General features: G+C 35.9%; 1 long non-coding RNA gene across 1 annotated transcript; it reads left to right on the top strand.

Annotated features, from left to right (window-relative positions):
• The first annotated feature begins 9330 nt into the window (after positions 1-9330).
• LOC118438969 lies at positions 9331-10121 on the top strand. The gene is made up of 3 exons (XR_004837167.1): positions 9331-9403; positions 9464-9572; positions 10048-10121. It is a non-coding gene; the product is annotated as an uncharacterized LOC118438969 (long non-coding RNA).
• Positions 10122-20238: the final 10117 nt, after the last annotated feature.

Raw genomic sequence — 20238 nt, 5'->3', positions numbered from 1 at the left:
AATTTGTAATTGAAATAAATTAATCAAATGTAATTTGTAATTGAGCATTTCAGTATCTTGTAATTCAATTACTTTTAAAATTACAATTTACAAATTACAAATACTATCCTGAATAGAAATTTTTGCATGTTGGATTGGATTTTCATATTTGAAAACGAATTTAGAAAATTAACTAAGTTATTTCATGTCATGTGTCAATTCTTACTATGTATAATTGTGGTAAAATTTGGTAATTGACGTGCAGGTCAAAAATTATTGAGTCTCAAAGTCAGTTATATTGTTAGTCAGGCATAGTTATATTTTTTAATGACAATGGAGCCATATTGGGTATTAATTATTATATTTGGAATATACAATGCCTGCAACGGTGACGAAGCGACCTTGCAATAACCACATGACCTTGCCTACATATTATTTCAGCCTTTCCTAACGTCTCTACAACAGTTTATTATTCCAGTGATCTTTTTTCCATGATTTTATAATACCATTTTTTTCTTTTTTAAAGAACATCAGCTAATATTATTAAAAATATAACTAAATAGGTAATTGTAATTTCAATTGTAATTCAATTACATAATTTGCAATTGATAATTGTAATTGAAGAATTTTTTTCTGAAATCTAATTGTAATTTGTATTTAGCAATTGTCTCATCGTGAGTAATTGTAATTTATAATGGTAATTGAGGCAAGGTGGAGCTTGGAATTGTAATTGATAATTTGTAATTGGACTATTAAGTAATTTGGCCAGCTCTGGTACCGGCCATGAATCTTGTCATAAACAGTTTATTTTACCATTATGCGTATATTCAAAAATTTCGAAATATTTCGTTTCGTTTCGACGAAATTCGAAACGAAACGAATCGAAACGAAATGGTACATCGTTTCGTTTCGTCGAAACGAAATTCTAGTTCGTTTCGTTTAGAAAGTTCGAAACGAAATCTTTTTTTTTCGAAACGAAATTGGCCAAATTTCGTTTCGTTTCGATCGAAGCACTGCCTTGCCCCAGATATTGGGCGCGGGTTACAAACTGCACAGTACTTTGACACCTAACGGTTTCAATTACGCTACTGCACATGAATTGCTTCAGAAAGAGTTTGGATCTATGAAAATTTCCCTCTACTTGAATTCCTCACTGATTGAAGTAAACATTACCTGGGCGGAGGACATTGTGAAACAATTTTCCAAACAAAGATCAACTTTTGCTTGGTTAATTAAAGTAGATTCGAATCAATTTGCCCCAATGTTGCACAAAGTTGTGGATGGAGCGCATTTACGGAAACGATACTATTGCCACCTAGCGAGCAATGTGGTGGGCAAGGTGGTAATCCTTGACATTATCAAAGTCGCAATAGCGCCAAGGATCATAAATGTGGCGGGAAGGTTGAGAGAAGCGGGGTTTTACGAATTGTGGGAAAAGTGGGAAAGTTTTGCGAAGGATATGCACTATTCGCTAAAGTATGAGCATTCTGAAAGCCAGAGGAATGATAAGCAAGGCCATTTCATTAGTTTTACTAACTTACTTTCCTTCGTAATAGTTGTGACGGGATTGTTCGGTTTGTTTGTCGTGCCTGGTCTTATTTTTTTGGAAAGAAACGAATAGATGCAAGTAAAGCAAGGACCAACGGTTGTCATAGTTGCTGAATATGTTAAAATATTTGTAAATAGTCTTATTTCTAAGGTGGAATTGGTTAATTCAATTACTTAAATTATTGAAGTAATATTTAACTTGAATATTTCCACTGGCTTTAAGTTTATTAAATTCATATGTAACAATATTGATATCACTATATTTATATCACCTTTTAGTTATATGCATATATATAAATAAATATAATTAACTCTTTATTTTCTTACTCGTCGACGCGTAGTTGGCACGGGTTAACCCTAGTGGGGGAACCGTAAAAAATACAACAGATTTCTTTTCCATAAATGACTTAGACTAACATATAAAATCAAAATAATTGCGAAAACAGTTAGTTGGGACGCAAAGAAAGAAATTAAGTTACGCATACACAAAAAATTCATGCAAAGCAATATTTTTATTTTAATAACGTTGAATAAATTGAATCATCACAGAATTCACAATTACAAGCTTCATACATATTTATATTTGTACCTACATTTCATGCCAAGAAGAAACTAATATCAAACTCAAAATTACTTACGCGACGATTTTCCTAAACACAATTAATGTTACAAGATTTAATATTCTTGATGTGAATAATTTATACATCCGAGTGTGGTAAATAATTTGAGCTATATATTATTATAATTTGAATCATTGAAGGTAACCTGCAAATATGTCGTAATTACCAATTATTATACCACTCTCATCAAAGTTCTTCAGAAATTTATAAGAATTCTTATACACAAAACATAGGATGTGGGTTGTTTGGGATGTTTTACGCAATATTTAAACAATGTCTTAAATCCCAAACTCAGATTTTGTGGAATAATACCCAAATTATAAGTTATAATGATGCAAGATAAATATTACTAAATGCGAATAAATAGAGGTCATTATACAATCGAGCATTACATATTGTCCTGTAGAATTGGATACGTGTTTTTAATTAATATAAATTATGTAATTAATGTGTTGGACTATGAATAATACACGAATCGTTCATAACAGCAACAAATATGCCCTTCAAATAAGTTTCAAACGCATTTGTATCAATACATCGTATCACAATAGGATTTTTATTTGGGATTATCAATTCAAGCAAAATATATTTTAATAGTACAAAACTGAAATGCCGTAACACATACTTACACCAATTCTACCTATTCCGTGGATTAGATTTATTCATTCTTGAAAATATTTTCTTTAGATTTCACCAAAAAAGCTTCTACAAACTAAAACTATACGAATATCATTTCTGAAATAAATTATTTTTTCTCTTCATAATGTACACCACAGAGTTTCTTCCTTTGCTAATTCGTCATTTAAAACTACCCATCCACCTACGCTATGTGCCATTCGAATTTGACGTGAACTCTGGAAAACTCGCGCTGATAAATTCACGTCGGCGGATACAGTTATCCCAATTACAGTCGATACTAGCACTTATCTACTATATCAGTATGTCCTACCACTTTTGCTTCGGCGGGCTTACACGTTTAAAAAAGCTGCAAGGATTCCCATTCCTTATGTGTTACACAGTTTTGATCCCCACCGTATGGAACTTAGATTTGGATATTGACCCAGTACAGCTGATCAATTCGATTCTAAAATTTGAAAAGAATTTGTTTAAAGGTAACTGACTTATGTAAATCCACCGTCGACAGGACATTGTCCAAAAATGGTTTTGGACATCAAAACTGAGGTGTCCAAAATAGAAATGGGTCAAAAGTGACTCCATGGTGGCGCTGCTTGCCACATTGGACACTTTTGCACATGGCCATTTTGGACGCTTTTGGACACTAGCCATGTCCAACATAGTTTTGGACGTTCAAAACGAAACACAGACTGACTTCGTGTAACCTTGACCAACATTTTATTGAAACTCATTACAATCATTTATAGATGGGGAACACATCAAACCATCTTTTGAAGCCAAGTTGATGTCACTATTTCTAGAACTGGCAGAACTTTCGGTGCTCCTGATTCCTTTTGCTGTGTTCGTCCTCTTGACCGTAGACCCTTGCACACCACCCTTCCTTCTGTCCATGAAAAATAGTTGCGGGGAAATCAGCTGGAAAAAATTTGGACCAGAAATTTTAGTTGTTCTGTTTGACGTGTGGATCTGTTTGCAAATGTTCACCGCAGGGACGCCATGGCTGTGTTACATCTTATTTGCAGGCACTGTTACAATTCTCGACTTCTTCAAACTTTTGAAAAGGTGCAGCTGTCAGGTTTATTTTATTACCGACATAGTTTAGTACTACTGAATAAGCAACTCCGTTTTGATAGGCGGATTCAAAATTCGAGAACAATTTCGGAACATCTGAGTTGTGTCAAACTCTACAGAAGTATCCAAATCTTGGAAAAATATATGAACGGAGTCCTCATGGTGAGAATTGTTCCCATTCTCGTCGCTTGTGTTCCATTGCTGCAAATCGTGTGCCAATACGTCTGCATCAAACTGCATGTCAACATAGCGATGCCAGGGTTTCTTATCTTTCCCTTAATGCTGTTCGACTCTTTTGGAACAAATGTGTTTGTCTTCACACTCGCTTCCTGGGTTAATAGTACTTCTACCAAAGTATTGGAAGCAAATGCAAGAAGCGCGATCCAATTTGAAGGAAAACGAAGGCTACTGCTAAGACAGATCAAAGCCTGCAGCGTTCTCAAAATCAAATTCGGCTCAAACTTTATCGATAATGGGACACCGTTAGTGATTCAGGATTTTTGCATACACCAATCACTGAATCTGCTTCTTATTAGTGCGCAGGAATGAAATGGATGGAGAAAAGATGAGTAAAAAATATGCTAAGAACTTATAAATTTTGTAACTGATGCGATACATATTCAAATCAAGTTACAGGTAGTGGATGTTTACACCTCCAAGTCAATTTTAACAATTAGTGATTGTAATTAAATATATAACAATTTATGTAAATCATAAATTATAAAAATATTGTACAGGATATGAACTGTATTGCAAAACATGATATGAACGGATATGAACTGTATTAAAAAAACATTTATATTAATTTGTAAAATATTTGTTTAGTTGAATAAATATTGTAATCGATGCTTTAATTAGGTTGCCTTTCTCCGTCAATCAATGTCCTTCTAGACACATTATGATCATGTTAACAAAAATATAATTTGTAAGTTTCAGTATGACGTAAAACGAAATCTAAGTGAGCATGTAATGAAAATCATGGTCTATGTACACTCTATAATTAACTTACAAGTATGGGGTGAAAAGTCCATGTGACAATATTCAAAACAGAGTAGATAGGGTCGACCGGGGTCAGTGTGATCGGATGGGGCGGGTGTGATCGGTAAATTTTTATTAGATAAATGCATATTTTTTATAAACTCTTTTATAAAATTTTATAAGCGTTTGTAGTATAATATCCATTTTTTAATTTATCAAAAATATGCATTTATCTAATAAAAATTTGTCGATCACACTCGCCCCACCCGATCACACTGACCCCGCTCGACCCTAGAGTTTTAATCGCTTATTATTATCCGATGATCGCTCGGATAAGGAAAAATGAAGGGGAGGATAAAGAATAATGAGATTGACATCATTTTTATTTGATTCATACATATTTGTATTTGTACCTCTATTTCATTCCAAGGAGAATCTATCTTCAAACTCAAAATTATTTACGCAGTCGTGACGAGTTTCCTAAATAACATGCAAAAATTGTTGATGTGCATAATTTATGCATCCACGCGTGGTGAGTTAAGCTACATATAATTTAAATTAGAATTATTGAAGATATCGTAATTAGCAATGACTATACCGCGCTCATCAAGGTTAGAAATTTATAAGAACAACCCATATCCTATGTTTTGCGCAACATTTAAACAGTACCTTAAATCTTCACTTAAATTTTGTGCAATAACCTAAATTCTAAATTGCAATGGTTCAAACTTAAATATTAAATACTTAATGTGAATAAATAAGGGTAATGAGGAAATCGAGCAATATTAAACTTGTATTTGTCATTTCACAAGTCAGCCCACAATGTCCGTCTCAATTCTATTGAATATACAGAAACTGCTAAATATTTGCATTTGCTTTAATATGCTTCCTCCAGATGAAAATATACATAATCTGTACACATAATTCGCTTATGCCCGTGTAAGTATTTATATCATTTATTCATATTAAACAAATATTGTTCGCTATGTTGGTAAATTAAATAATCATGCCATATCCTGTTGAAGCCGATTTGACTATCTATATATGAATTTGCTCATTATGTCTGATGGATGACTATTATCCAACTATTATCCAATCGGACATTGTATATGAATCGAAGGCTCAAATAGAAGTCTTTTCCAACTTCAACATAAATCTCAAAACTTTTACAAGACAGTTAAGTCAAAGAAATTGGAAGTCTTTGAAATAACCGCTTCCCTTACCCAAAAATGTATTCTACCGAGTTTCTTCCCTTGCTCGTTCGTCATTTAAAATTTTCTGGCAAGCTACGCTTCATGGCATTCGAATTTGACGTTGACTCTGGAAAACTAGCCTTGATAAAGTCACGTCGGCGGATACAGTTATCCCAATTACAGTCGATACGGGTGCTACCACTTTTGCTTCGGCGGGCTTACACGTTTGAAAAAGTTGCAAGGACTCCCATTCCTTATTTGTTACACAATTTTGATCCCAACCGTATTTAACTTAGATTTGGATATTGCCCCAGTGCAGCTAATCAATTCAATTCTAAATTTTGAAAAGAATTTGCTTAAAGGTAACTGACTCCGTGCTACTTTAACCAACATTTTATTGACAATCCTTATAATCATTTGTAGGTGTGGAATACATCAAGCCATCTTTTGAAGCCAAGTTGATGTCACTTTTTCTAGGACTGGCAGAACTATCTGTGCTCCTGATTCCTTTTGCTGTGTTCGTCCTCTTGACCGTGGACCCTTGCACACCACCCTTCCTTCTGTCCATGACAAATAGTTGCGGGGAAATCAGCTGGAAAAAATTTGGACCAGAAATTTTAGTTGTTCTGTTTGAAGCATGGATCTCTTTACAAATGTTCTCTGCAGGGACGCCATGGCTGTTGTACATCTTATTTGCAGGAATTGTGACAATTCTCGACTTCTTCCATATACTGAAAAGGTGCAACTCTCAGTTTTATTTTTTTCCCAAGATGGTTTAGTATTACTGAATAAGCAACCCCATTTTGATAGGCGGATTCAAAATTCGACAACAATTTCGGAACATCTGGGTTGCATCAAACTCTACAGAAGTATCCAAATCTTGGAAAAATATATGAATGGAGTCCTCATGGTGAGAATTGTTCCCGTCCTCGTCGCTAGTGTTCCATTGCTGCAAATCGTGTGCCAATACGTCTGTATTAAATTGCATGGTAACATAGCGATGCCAGGGTTTCTTATCTTTCCCCTGATGCTGGTCGACACTTTTGGAACAAGTGGGTTTGTCTTCACACTCGCTTCCTGGGTTAATAGTACTTCTACCAAAGTATTGGAAGCACATTCGACAAGCGCTATCCAATTTGAAGGAAAACGAAGGTTGATGATGAGACAGATCAAAGCCTGCAACGTTCTCAAGATCAAATTCGGCTCAAACTTTATTGATAATGGGACACCGTTAGTGATTCAGGATTTTTGCATGAAACAAACCATGAATCTGCTCCTCATCACGGTATAGGAAGGAAATCGCAAAGAAATAAATTAGGGTAAAGATCCCTTTGTGGTGCACAGTTTGCTTCTTAATTCATTCACATTTTATAACAAGTATACTTATTCGCATTGCCGTACCCATTGAGTAGCCTATTGGCGTTTTTAGACCAAATATTACTTACTCAATCTAATTATATTTTTGCCCATTTTTAATTTGTTGTGAAATACTTGTAGAATTAAAGAAATCCTGGCATATATGTGTCATTTAGATTACTTATTCTATTGAAGTTAAGCTTATGGTGTTTATGGTGTTACAGTATTGGAACCAGTTCTGGTAAGCTTAACTAACATTTGCAGCCTTTTCGTCTCGAATATTTCTTTTGTGTTGTATTTGAAGAAAGATAATAATTAAATACAATATATTTACCTGACTAGTTTTTAGCAATTGGTTTTTAATTATTTATGTATGTACGAAATGAAAATATGACACATATTTCATTTATAAGGCTTTTATTCTTGACAGCTTGTACATATTTGGTTATTCTTAAAAGATATATTACGTATTCTACAAAACGTAAATATGTTAAGTAATTCGCATTAAGATACTCCTAATTCAAGTTTAAAATTCGTTCATCATCTTATTTCTCGAACTAAATTTATCCTATATTAATATTTTGATCTGTTTTAGTTTTCCCACAGAACAATAAGCAATATTATGTAGTAGACCATTAATTATTTATCATATGGGAACTAATTTTCTCGTCAATTTCTTTACATCATGAAAGCATCACGAACATTGAAACGACTATGAAGATTTCCCGTTACTTGAATTCCACCTTGTTTGAAGAAAACATCACCCAAGAGGACATTGTGAAACAATTTTCCGAACAAAGGCTAACCTTTGCTTTGTTAATGAAAGTGGAGTCAAATCAGTTTGCTGTGGATGGCGCGCATTTACGGAAACTATACTATTGTCACCTAGCGAACAATGTGGTGGACAATTTGGGAATCTTTGACACAATCTAGATCGCAATGGTGCCAAGGATCAGACACGTGATGGAAAGATTGAGAGAGAACAACTTATTACTATTGTCTTTGCTCAATATGTGATCCTTTAAACTCGTACAACATCAGTTTCTTTGGCCAACTTTAGAATGCATTACATAGTAAGTACTTCACAGCCAAGGGGGAGATCGTAGTAAGTAGGATGTGAGCCTAATAGGGTAATAAAATAGTTCGCCTTGCTTTACACTTTTTGAACCACTATGTTTGTATTTATGTATGATATAAGGCAACATGTTCCTTCGCACAAAAATACTTAACGTGCATTCTCCTTAATATTCACCATTTCCTTATTTAAGGGACACGAGGCGACCTTTCTATTTTTAAACTGGGGAAGAATACTTGATTTCTTCTTCTTTTACCTACACAACAGCGGTGATTCTCCTACCAAGTGGTTTGAAAAACACAAACTTGTCAAAATAATTTACAAACTCACAAAATGGCGAGTAGTTCCATAAATTCCGGGCAAAATATAATCAAAGCACGTAAGATTACATTCATTGTAATACTTTGCAATTATTATGGAACAACAATGACCTACTTGTATACGTAAAAGGAGGTTAATTATTTCTAAATTTATTATCTCGTCATATAGGACTGCTGGATCGGCTAAAAACTATACGTGAAGAGAAATTAGCAAAATTGGGACACGCAATGGGGGAATTGACACTGTCACAGATTGCATACGATGAGGCTAAAGCTGTGTACGCCGCCGCCCAGATCACCTTAAGTGCTTGTGAGCAAGATTTAAAATTGTGTCACGACAACATCACGACGTCTCAGGTGGATGTGGAGAATATTAATGAAGAAATTGAGTTGGTATCTAGAGGAGCGGTGACATATCCAGGTTAGCGATTTAGTAACATTTACCTGAATTTAAGAAAAACGTGCAGTGGTTATCCTGCGACCATTGTAGTGGCAAATTTCCCAGTCAAATTAAAAAGTAAAATGCAGTTTTTCCTTTTACAGCAAGGAAAAAGCGAAAAGTGGTATCCGCCACCAATGCTAGCAGTAATCTTCCCAAAGATTCTGAGACAACTGGGGCGAGCTTTAGTAATAAGTTACATATATCTCATAGATATTGTTCCAATGTGTAACTGGTCTTTAATTAAGGTGTAAATCAATCAGTGATATCCGGAGTGAGTTAGTCCGGAGTGATGTCCGGAGTTAATCTTGGTGGGATACAGACCGTTTCCAATTCTGTTGAAGAAACGCAAGCTTGGTAAGTGGGGTAGAAAATAAAACCGGCGTTTCGACACCCCCAGACTTGGGGCTACTTGGGGCTACTGGATTAAATTCTGTGATGACAACGGTATTGGGAATTTTTGGGCATGGAAAAAATATGTGTGGGGCGGTCGGTTCGCCGGTTTTTATTTTCTACTTTGATTGTAAATTGGATGAGATTTTGGAACATTTATTTTTTTCAAAGAAAATGATATACCTTTCCTGTCCTTTCATCAATTCGCAGCGATGATTCTTTACGACTTAACTTGTCCTCCAATTCTGATCTACACATTGCGTGCATGACATTTGTGCACTAGATGGATTGCTATGTTTTGAAAATTACAATAGTTAATGCTTCGTGTACATTCCGTATTTCAAATATTTCCTTTCTAGCGTTATCCGAGTTTTATGATAATTTTAGGAATTTTAACAATTGAAAACTCATAGTAATTAACGATTTAATATTTTCAAAGGATCGAGAACATGTACGTGATATTTATTGGGAAGTGATGCTGGAATAAAACTCATTACATTTTTCAAAAAATAATTTTACGAATTATGCCAACCTTAATTTTATGCGAATGTTAACAAGTACACGTGAATACACTCATTGTCCAAGATATGCATGTGAGACTACTTCTTCTTAAAAGTTAAAATAATCCTAAACGTGCCGCGAATAACACCCTGTACAAATTTCAACACTGTTCTATGCGTAATCATAATATACCCCGAATACCCGATGCATATGGGTTTGCAGCTTTTCCTAAACTTCCCCATGTACCTTCTATCCTGTCCACTATCCCAATAAAGGTGTGCCTCGGTCTTCCACGCGATCAAAGCTTTACCCGATGCCTTCGGTAATCTTGCCCCTGCGTCTATAACGCATATCCAAAACCCAGCTGTACCCAAAAGCCCGACGAACAACATGGTTGTCATACCGTCCACAGAGTCTCCACCCACGATGAGTGTATACCCGACAGAAATCGCGAGTTGGCCAAACATTGAGTGTAGCAGGGGTATGAAAGGCCCCACAATTTCTGAAACGTCTTTCCCAATTAGTTGAAACGATCGGAAAACGAAAGACAAATTTCCCACATTTTTCCCAAGATCGTCACTACACCGAAATGGACGCTCCAATTTTTGGCGCCGACTTGGACCTAGCTCATCCCTAAAGATGGGTAATGTGAGAATCATGAAGGCCGAAAATACTTGAAATAATGCCTTCAAAAATGTCGTACAATGCAGTAAAGAGTACATAGCGGTCGGTACGTAGACTAAATATAGTACCTTGTACAAAACCGTATCTCTTGTAGCGTAGTTGTGCAAGTGCATATCGTGCTGGGGGAAGATGAGAATGTGTCCTAGGACGATAAGTGGGAAAGAGTTGAGCGCCACATCGGACAAGTTCGAAATTAGGAGCCATCTCCGGTTAAAATTGGCGGCAGCTTTCGACTTGCTGTCGGACCAATAGCTTCCTGTAAACAATTGTGTTTGTAAAGGATGCAAAATAATTTTTGCACAGTTTTTTTAATTTACCAGCGAATTTTTGCATAAACGAGAATAAGGAATTCCAAAAACGTGCTGTTTCCCGCGATTTGAACGTTAATATTGATACCGTCACTCCAGCAGCGCACGAGGAGAGGAACGCTGTCAGGAATAGTGTGCTATTCACCGCATCTTTGAGCAGTTTGTATTTTACGATGTGCACGAAATGTGACAAGGTGAAAATCCAGAGGTACAAATGGGCAAATATTGCATTGGTGTGTAAAGAAGGGGAGAAATGTAACCGTTTTTCATTCTCGTTCCAAATTAGTGGAAAACTGAATATATTCGCTGTTTTAATTGTTGATCCAAATTTTTTGTAGAACGATTCGGTAAACATTTTTACGCAAAGGTTGCAACATGAAGGGATTAGAACCTTCTGAATGGGAGGAGTGTAAGAGAATGTGCTAAATTTTTACACAATTGGGGCAACATTGAGTTATTTAGATACATAATTTTGTAGCATTAAATCTTGTATAAAGCATACCTGGCAATTTAGAACCTATTTATTTGTACAGGTTTTAAGTACATAATTATAGATACTTCACTTGTTTTGCTAATTTTCTCATCCATGTTTATTTTGCTTGACGATTACTGTTAATTATTACTGTTAATGTTAATTGTCAAATTGCTTAAAAGCCATTTATAGAGGAAGCCTTACAATTTATTTTTGGAGTAGCCAATGCTTTCATACCTACATATTTAAATGTCAAGGTTAATTTGATGGGAATAAAAAAAATACACAATCTCTCTATTTAAAAAATTATTGGGTTTGCAAAGAGAACTGAATTAGGGCATGCGCCATAAAATTTATGACTTTTAATTTGCTCCTGACACAATTGTGTAAGCAATCCAATCAAATATTTATGAACAGTGTTGCAAGTGGTATAAACCACTTTTTACCGGAGAGTGGGGAAAATATACTTCCCCCCCCCAACAAAATCAGTGGGAAATACGAAATAGTGGGAAACACGTTAGTTGTTATACACATATGTTAGGCGGCGGCAATTTTTCCCACTGTTTCCCAGCAGGAAAAAGAGTTTTATGTGGGAAATATGCAACACTGTTTATGAATTCTAATCAGGTCAGGTCGTCGTATTTATGTTTGCAAAAATAAGAAACGTATTGCCCATGGCACAATTACTCTCGAAATCTTGCAAGTGCGAACACTAATTTTCGAAACATTCTTAGTATTTCACAATTTCAAAAACTTCCTACAATGTATAGCAAAGAATTCTATAAACTATTTGGAAAAAGCGTGAAATCTGCAAACATTTTTAGTTTTCCACTCATTTATAACCCCAAGACAAAATTACTTCAATTTTCTCCTTCCTTACATGCCAACGCCGTCGTGGCGCACGTTTTCCTCTACATCTTTACGACTTCAAGCTTATGGCAATTTATAAAACATCTTATTAACCACGACTCGTCGCTAAAAATTACGTACTTGATCATATTTCTATCCGCGAGTTGTGGATCGATTACGATATTTAATATTACATATAGATCAAAAGAAGTTGGACATTTGTATAATTCGCTGTTCACTTATGCAAGAAATTTCAGCGGTAAGTATAAAATCTGTTCAAATAGCGATTTTTTAAGGCAATGGTCCATACATTTAAATGGGATCAAATTTTGCTATGATTTTCCTAAAAAGCCGTTTGAATACATTGACTGTAATAACTTGGCACTAAAAATGCGTACTAATTTTACATACTTAAATTTTTTGACAGCTATTTTAATCACAAACTTCTAGATACCTGGTGGTCTCACAGACGTGATTTAGCAGCCGCCAATTTTAACAAGACTTGCATTCCCCTCGCAAATGCTGCAAATCTTCTCATGGATCTTTGTTCCTTGATCTTTATAGCAAACGTCTTATACGTTCCGCAATATCCTGCCCATTTACCAAACTATTTTCCATCTGGGAACATTTTACGAATTGTTTTATTAAGTTTATACTCCTTGGTCAATCTACTCGATACTTCATTGCTTATCTTATTGCAAAACTTTGTTCCAATATTTAGCAGCTTGGATGATTTTTGTATTCACTGTGGTAACAAATGACCTAACACTATCGTCACGTGACACCACAGGTGCTAAGCATAGTGCTGAACAAGTTTGTCATGCCTATCGGTGTTTACAGCTGATCATGCAAGAGACGGCGGTAGTTCTGGGTACATCGCTCCCCTTGCTTCACGCGATATGGGGCCAGCTCGCTGTGTCTACGGGACAAGGGATAATTATAGGGTGGCAAAAAATGGATGGCGCCACCATCACGGTGTTCCTTGGGGTTCAGGTCGCGGTCTTGTATTGGGTGGGATTCCTCGCGATAGCGGCAACTTTGCCTAAAGCGTCAGAAAAGTGTTTGCTGTCATGGAAGACAGAATCGCACCGGTACTGGGGGAATGGAAAGGATAAGAAGTACATGATGAAATTTAGGAAAACTTGTAAACCACTGGTGGCAGAATGCCAAGGACATTTAAAAATTAGGCACGAAACTGTACTCAGGTTTGTGCAGGGTGTGACACGAGGCGTGTTTAGAATCTTGTTAGCGGTCAGGGATTCTTGCAATGTTAGGCAGTGAAGTGTTCATATTCGATCTTGATGAGACTAATTTTAATTTGTTAACCCCAAAATATAAGCCGACCCGTATTTTTACGTTTTCGATAATGCTAGAATTTGAGCTCGTGGCGGGAATTGCAAACTATTTTTCAGCCAAAATCCGGGATCTTAGAATCTTCTGAACTTTTCAATTTTAGCGCGAATTAAAAGTATGTTCAGAATTAATTCTTTAAACTTTGTAATTTTGGAACGAATTAGAAATTCCAAAAACATATACGTTCAGAATTACTTACTAGCTTTCAAAATTTCGAAAATTCGACCTTTTGTGTAGATTTTGATTTTCTAAAAATTAGAAAATTTCGAAACCTAACCAAACCTGTTTTAATTTATTATGCATATATATTTAGAATTCTCTCACAATTTACAAAGTAAACTTTGCATCAGCTTACTTGGCTTGTCGCGAATTGTGTAAATGTAAACGAGTGGTGTCAAAGCAGTGTTCCGGGTGTGAATTACCGGGTGGTAATTACCGGCGGTAATTAACGGTAATTACCGTTAATTACCAGCAGACCTTACTGTGAATAACTGTGAAGAACTGTGAAAATCAAATTGGGGCATTCTGCGACACCTTGTCCCACGTTATTTGTAAAATTTAAAAATTTAAATGCATTGTCTCATTTGTCCCTTATTCAAATGCTTTTAATTACGAGACCACTTTTATTGCTGTACTTTGCACTTTTTAAATACTTTTTAAATGAAGAATCTAATGCACTTATTTAGCTCGTTTTGCAATCTAATGTACTTAGCTCTTTTTAGAATTAGTGCGACGACATGGATGAATGGATGCATTCTAACTTAATTTAATTGACAAAAATTGACGAATATGCGTTAAAACTTTTATAGTGCCATGCATGAAATTATGCACATTTATCATTTAATTGTGAATAGATTTAGATCCAACGAGATCGAATCATTCTCCTAGCATACTTCTTAGCCATGTCAATCCTATACTGTGATGAGAAGTAGATTCATGGTTTGATGCATGCAGAAATTCTGAATTACCAACGGTGTCCCATTGTCGATGAAGTTCGAGCCGAATTTGATCTTCAGAACGCTACAGGCTTTTATCTTTCTTACCAGCAGGCTTCGTTTCCCTTCAAAATATACGATCTTTCTTGAATGATTTTCCAATACTTTAGTCGAAGTACTATTAACCCAGGAAGCGAGTGTGAATACGAATCCATTTGTTACAATTGATTCGAATAGCATTAGGGGAAAGATAAGAAACCCTGGCATCGCTATATGCCCATGCATTTTGGTGCAGACGTATTGGCACACGATTTGCAGCAATGGAATACAAGCAACGATCATGGGAACAATCCGCACGATAAGGATGCCATTCATGTATTTTTCCAATATTTGGATACTTCTGTAGAGTTTGATGCAAGCCAGGTGTTCCGAAATTGTTGTCGAACTTTGAATCCGACTAAGAAATGGAATTATAGAAGTGTTCCTTAGCAACCTTAAATTACCTTGGTTACAAATATATGGTTAACTAATTTACATTTTGAGAAGTTGGAAGTAGTCGAGGATTGTCACAACTCCGGCGAATAATACGTAACATGCCCATGTCGTCCCAGCGGAGAATATTTGCATACAGATCCAAACGTCAACCAGAACAACTAAAATTTCTGGTCCTAATTTCATCCAGCTGATTTTCCCGCAACTATTTGTCATGGACAGGAGGAAGGGTGGTGTGCATGGGTCTACGGTTAAGAGGACGAACACAGCAAAAGGAATCAGGAGCATGGACAATTCCCCCAGTTTTAGAAATAGTGACATCGTCTTGACTTCAAAAGATGGTTTGATGTATTCCTCGCCTAGGAATGAGCATAAAATTATGCATAAAATTTTGATCTAATAAATGTGGATTGATATACCTTTAAGCAGTCCCTTTTCGTAGTTTAGAATAGAGTTGATCAGCTGTATAGGTGCAATATCCAAATCCAGATTCCATCCGATGGTAACCAAAACTATGTAACAGATAAGGAAAGGGAATCCCTGTAATCTTTTGAAAACTGTGAGCCCACCGAAGAAATAGTGGTAACACATAATGAGAAGGTAGACCAATGCCAAGATCGACTGTAATTGGGATAGCTTCACTCTCCGACGTGACTTTATCAATGCGAGTTTTCCAGACTACGTCAAATTCGAATGTCATGAAACGTAGCTTGACAGATAGTTTTAAATGGCGAACTAATAAGGGCAGAAACTCGGTGGAATACATTTTTGAGTGAGGAAATCGTTTATTTCAAAGACGACAAATTCCGTTGGCTTAATTGGATTCTTGAACAAGTTTTGAGATTTTAGTTGGAGTTGGAAAAAATTATATTTGAGAGTTTGATTCAGATTCAATGTCCATTTGGATAATGGTCATCTGACGTCAATTAGATATAATGAGTAAATTTAAACATATGAATAGTCAAATCGGCTTCAACAGGATATGGCATGATTAATTAATTTTCCAGTATAGCGAATATTTGTTTAACATTAATAAGTAATATGCTTCCACTGGCATGAAGGAATTACACAAGTAGTATATTTTCAGCTTGGGGAACACGTCAGAGGAATTACGCGTTTCTTCCACGATAACTTGAATAAATAATTAGACTTTCAAACAAATCATAAAGAATGTGCCAGTTGCTATTACCAATGACGTGTTCACCTCCAATCTTGGTCGGACTAATTTTAATTTGTTCATCACAAATAATAAACTTTTAAATATTGGCGCGAATTAAAAGTATGTTCAGAATTACTTCTTTGAACTTGATAAAATACTAGTTTTCAAAATTTCGAAATTTTCTGAGTTTTTAAATTTTTCGAAAATCAAAACCTACACAAAACGTCAATTTTTCGAAATTTCAAAAATTTGTATTTTGTTCAAGGAAATAATTCCGAACATAAATATTTTTTGATTATTCTAATTCGTGCCAAAATTGAAAAGATCTGGAGATTTTAAAATCCGGGATTTAGACTGAAAAAAGTTTGTAATTCCCGCCAAGGGCTCAAATTCGAGCATTATTGAAAACGCAAAAATACATGTCGACTTATTTTTTTGGGGGAACAATTTAAAATTATTCGCATCAAGATCGGAGATGAACACTTCACGGCCTCGCATTGTTAGTCCTATGTAAAATTTAGGAAGTAATGTGTACAGATAATTTATTTCAATTGCACAGGATTGGGTAAATTTAAATTAATTTAATTTAATGTAACAATTCAATTTTAAAGTCTAATTGCGCGGAAATTCTTCTCACCGCTGAATTAATACTGACTCCGCAGGGTCAAGATTCATCATGTCTAATATTTCTTGAAAGAACTTAAATTAGTAACTATTAAATTATTAAATTAGGCAACTATTAGGTTATCCGATTGGCTCGAGATTGCCCAGCATCGAAGCGCACATCTTCCCCCGACCGAATCTCGGTGGGCATTTGATACCTGGATATTTTGCAGAACCAACGTCTACGTCATCATTCTCACAAACTGGGACCAACCTAGGAGGAATCTTTTACTTTATTTTGGCCAGCCTCTCCCCCATTTCGGTCTCGTGTTCCAGTCGGGGAATAACATGGCGAAATTTTGCGTCCAGCACGACGGCCGTATCCCGACGTATCTGATAATAGAATGTCAATCCTTCAAACTGAAGGAGGATAACGTCCTCCAAAAATTTAGAGAGCTCTCCACCCCCCTAGAATCATGGCTCCTGTCCCGATCTCCCGACTTGGGCAACTTCTTTGCAGAAAGGGAACGTCACCGAGGCCCGCTTTCGAACCCGTTTGCTCTCAAGGGTACTACCCTCCCGTCACCAATAGCCTTGATGGAGATTGCCTTTAACACGGCAAACTTCTCAATCCGACCATTCCGAACGTATGGAACGGCAGCGTATAGAGTGACACTGGCAATGGTATCGTTAAAAGTGAATAATTATCCAATGAAAATCGTCACGACTAAGTTTACCAGGTTTAAATTTCTAACCTGTTTTTCCGAACGGTTTATAACGTTCGATTTTTACGTGATGCCTTTCCAACTTGAAGTTTGGGTAGGATTGTTCACCACCGTAATTGTCCTCCTGAGTGGGACCGCGCTTTACGAAAAGATCGGGAAGATTTCAAATTCCTCGTTTTCCGCGTGGTTGTACATCTTGGCAAATATTTTTGAAGAAGGCGGCTTCGTACCGGGGTGGTTTCAAGGAAAGAATTTTTACCGCTTCGTCTTCGGCTCGTGGACATTGATGTCGGTCATATTAACGAATTGTTACAATGGGTTGATGATTTCCGAACTGAACGCTCCGCATCGGAGCAATATACCGGAATCATTTCAAGATTTGATATGTCAAAAGAGAGACATCTTTCGATCCTATGAGAAAGTGCGGGGTACTAATCTTGCCAACGTGGAGCGTTGGTTTGGCGCCAATTTTTATGAATTTAAGACATTCTGGAATAAGATAAACTTGGCCGTAGTAGTTCCAAACAAGAGACTTTCGAAACTATGATTTCGAAACTATGATTTCGAAACTACGATTGCATAAGCATTATCGCGAAATAATTATTAAGTTCATTCTCATCTTCTTTCTGTATCGCATGCTGAAAAATACTGAATAAGATGAAATATTGAATGAAACAGATGAAAGAAACCAGCAGGTTTTGCTCAATTTTTAGGGATATTCACATCCGAATAAAAACATTTTTATTTGTTTGATATTTACTTCGTGTTTTCACGATATACATACAATTCATAAATATAAAAAGAAAAGGCAGACTATGTACGCAGGAGTCGTACATTACCTAACCTTACCGTAGAAAATAAAATTACCAAAACAGCTTCTGATGCACGCTAAATCAAATAACACAATAGGGGTTTACAAACGTCGACTTATAAGTGTGCATCACTTAAGTGATTTTTTAATATGCCAATTAAAAGTTGGTTTTTGGGTTTTTTTGACTTATAAGTGGTGGAAAAATAAGTCAGTCATGGAGACTTATTTTTCCACCACTTATAAATCAAAAAGATCCAAAAACTGACTTTTAATTGGAATTTTAAAAAATGACTTATAAATCACTCACACTTATAAATAGGTCGACGTTTGTAAACCCCTAATATTATTATCATTAAAATATGGAAATAAATCCTCTTACGAAAAATGTAAGATATTTAAATACTAAGAAAAAATTTTGCGATCATTCCATTCCAACTTCACTAAATTTGAGACTTGCTCACTGAAACCATTTTATTCAATTGATCACATACATTTAAGCCTCTATATTAATCGACAAGACCGAAGTAATCGTGTAATTTAAAATAGCACCAAAGTACGTCCCTTTAATTGATCTTTTGCACAAGTATAAATTATAACTTAAAATTCCCCCACACACCGCAATGCATTGTAAAGAAGATAACCTTCTTTTCAAATATTTCTTGTCATTACTTAACCTCAGCAATCTGGCCCAATTTATCTGAGTCTTACCACAATTCTCAGACAGATCAACCATCATTCGGAGCATTATGTGAATAATAACTTCTAGAACGGTGGCAATTATTGGAAAAACAAGGAAATACGGCATATCTACGACGCCATATAACTCGAGTGACATAGTGTTGAGAAGGACACTTAAAATAAATGAGATAAACATACAGACAGAAATTGCCGGGGCAATAAAATCGTACCCTATCGCCATAATTATTTGCATCGTGGCATAATACCTGAAATAGATTTTGGTCATTGTTCTACTTTGATTTGTCATACAGGTAACGGCACTCCTATCCAGGCAGGATATCGATGACAGAACTAGATAAGCAGTTATGGTAGGAACACATACCACGAGAGTTATCACTCTCGAGATTTGAAGGCAAACGAAGCATACCGATAACCGGAGAAGGAGAAAGATAAGCTTTATCGGAAGTGGGAATAGCAATCCTTTGAGACTTAGTAAGTACTCGGTTTGAGTGTAGGGATCCTTGCCAAGGATTAAAATGAAGAAAAAGTAGACAAGTAAAGTTTCCACGATGAAAATTGGGACGCTAATATTGAGCAGTATTCCGATTACGTCTATACCCTTGGAGACCTGGTGGGGAGATGATTTACCTTAAAGAAAAAATGCAAGATTAGCGTGTTTATGTTTCCATAGTGATGATTATACTTTCTACGTTTCTAAATTTTAGAAAAATTTGTACAAATTTCTACAATTTATCAGAGTTGTGCAGTAGAAGCTATTAGTCCAGATTCGAAATTAACCGAAAATCTGTTAATGTTATTTATTCTTCGAGGTCATGAAGAACATCCGTTAGATAATGCTAGACACGCCACGTAACCTCTTAGATTTTTAAGGCTCTATTAATTCCGAATGTACAATAACCCTCCATTATCTACAAGGACAAAATATTCATCCACTTACACAGTTGACTCTCCAATACCGCCATACAGTTCAGAAGGCCAGTCGTGCTTTCTCCATACGTCAGAAACACCACCTCCAACGCCATGCCAAACACCGTTAACC

The sequence above is a fragment of the Folsomia candida genome, unplaced genomic scaffold, assembly GCF_002217175.1.
Source record: "Folsomia candida strain VU population unplaced genomic scaffold, ASM221717v1 Fcan01_Sc029, whole genome shotgun sequence".
NCBI lineage: Eukaryota > Metazoa > Arthropoda > Collembola > Entomobryomorpha > Isotomidae > Folsomia > Folsomia candida.
Note: the sequence above shows the minus strand (reverse complement) of the source record. Positions and strands in the feature narration are given on the sequence as shown.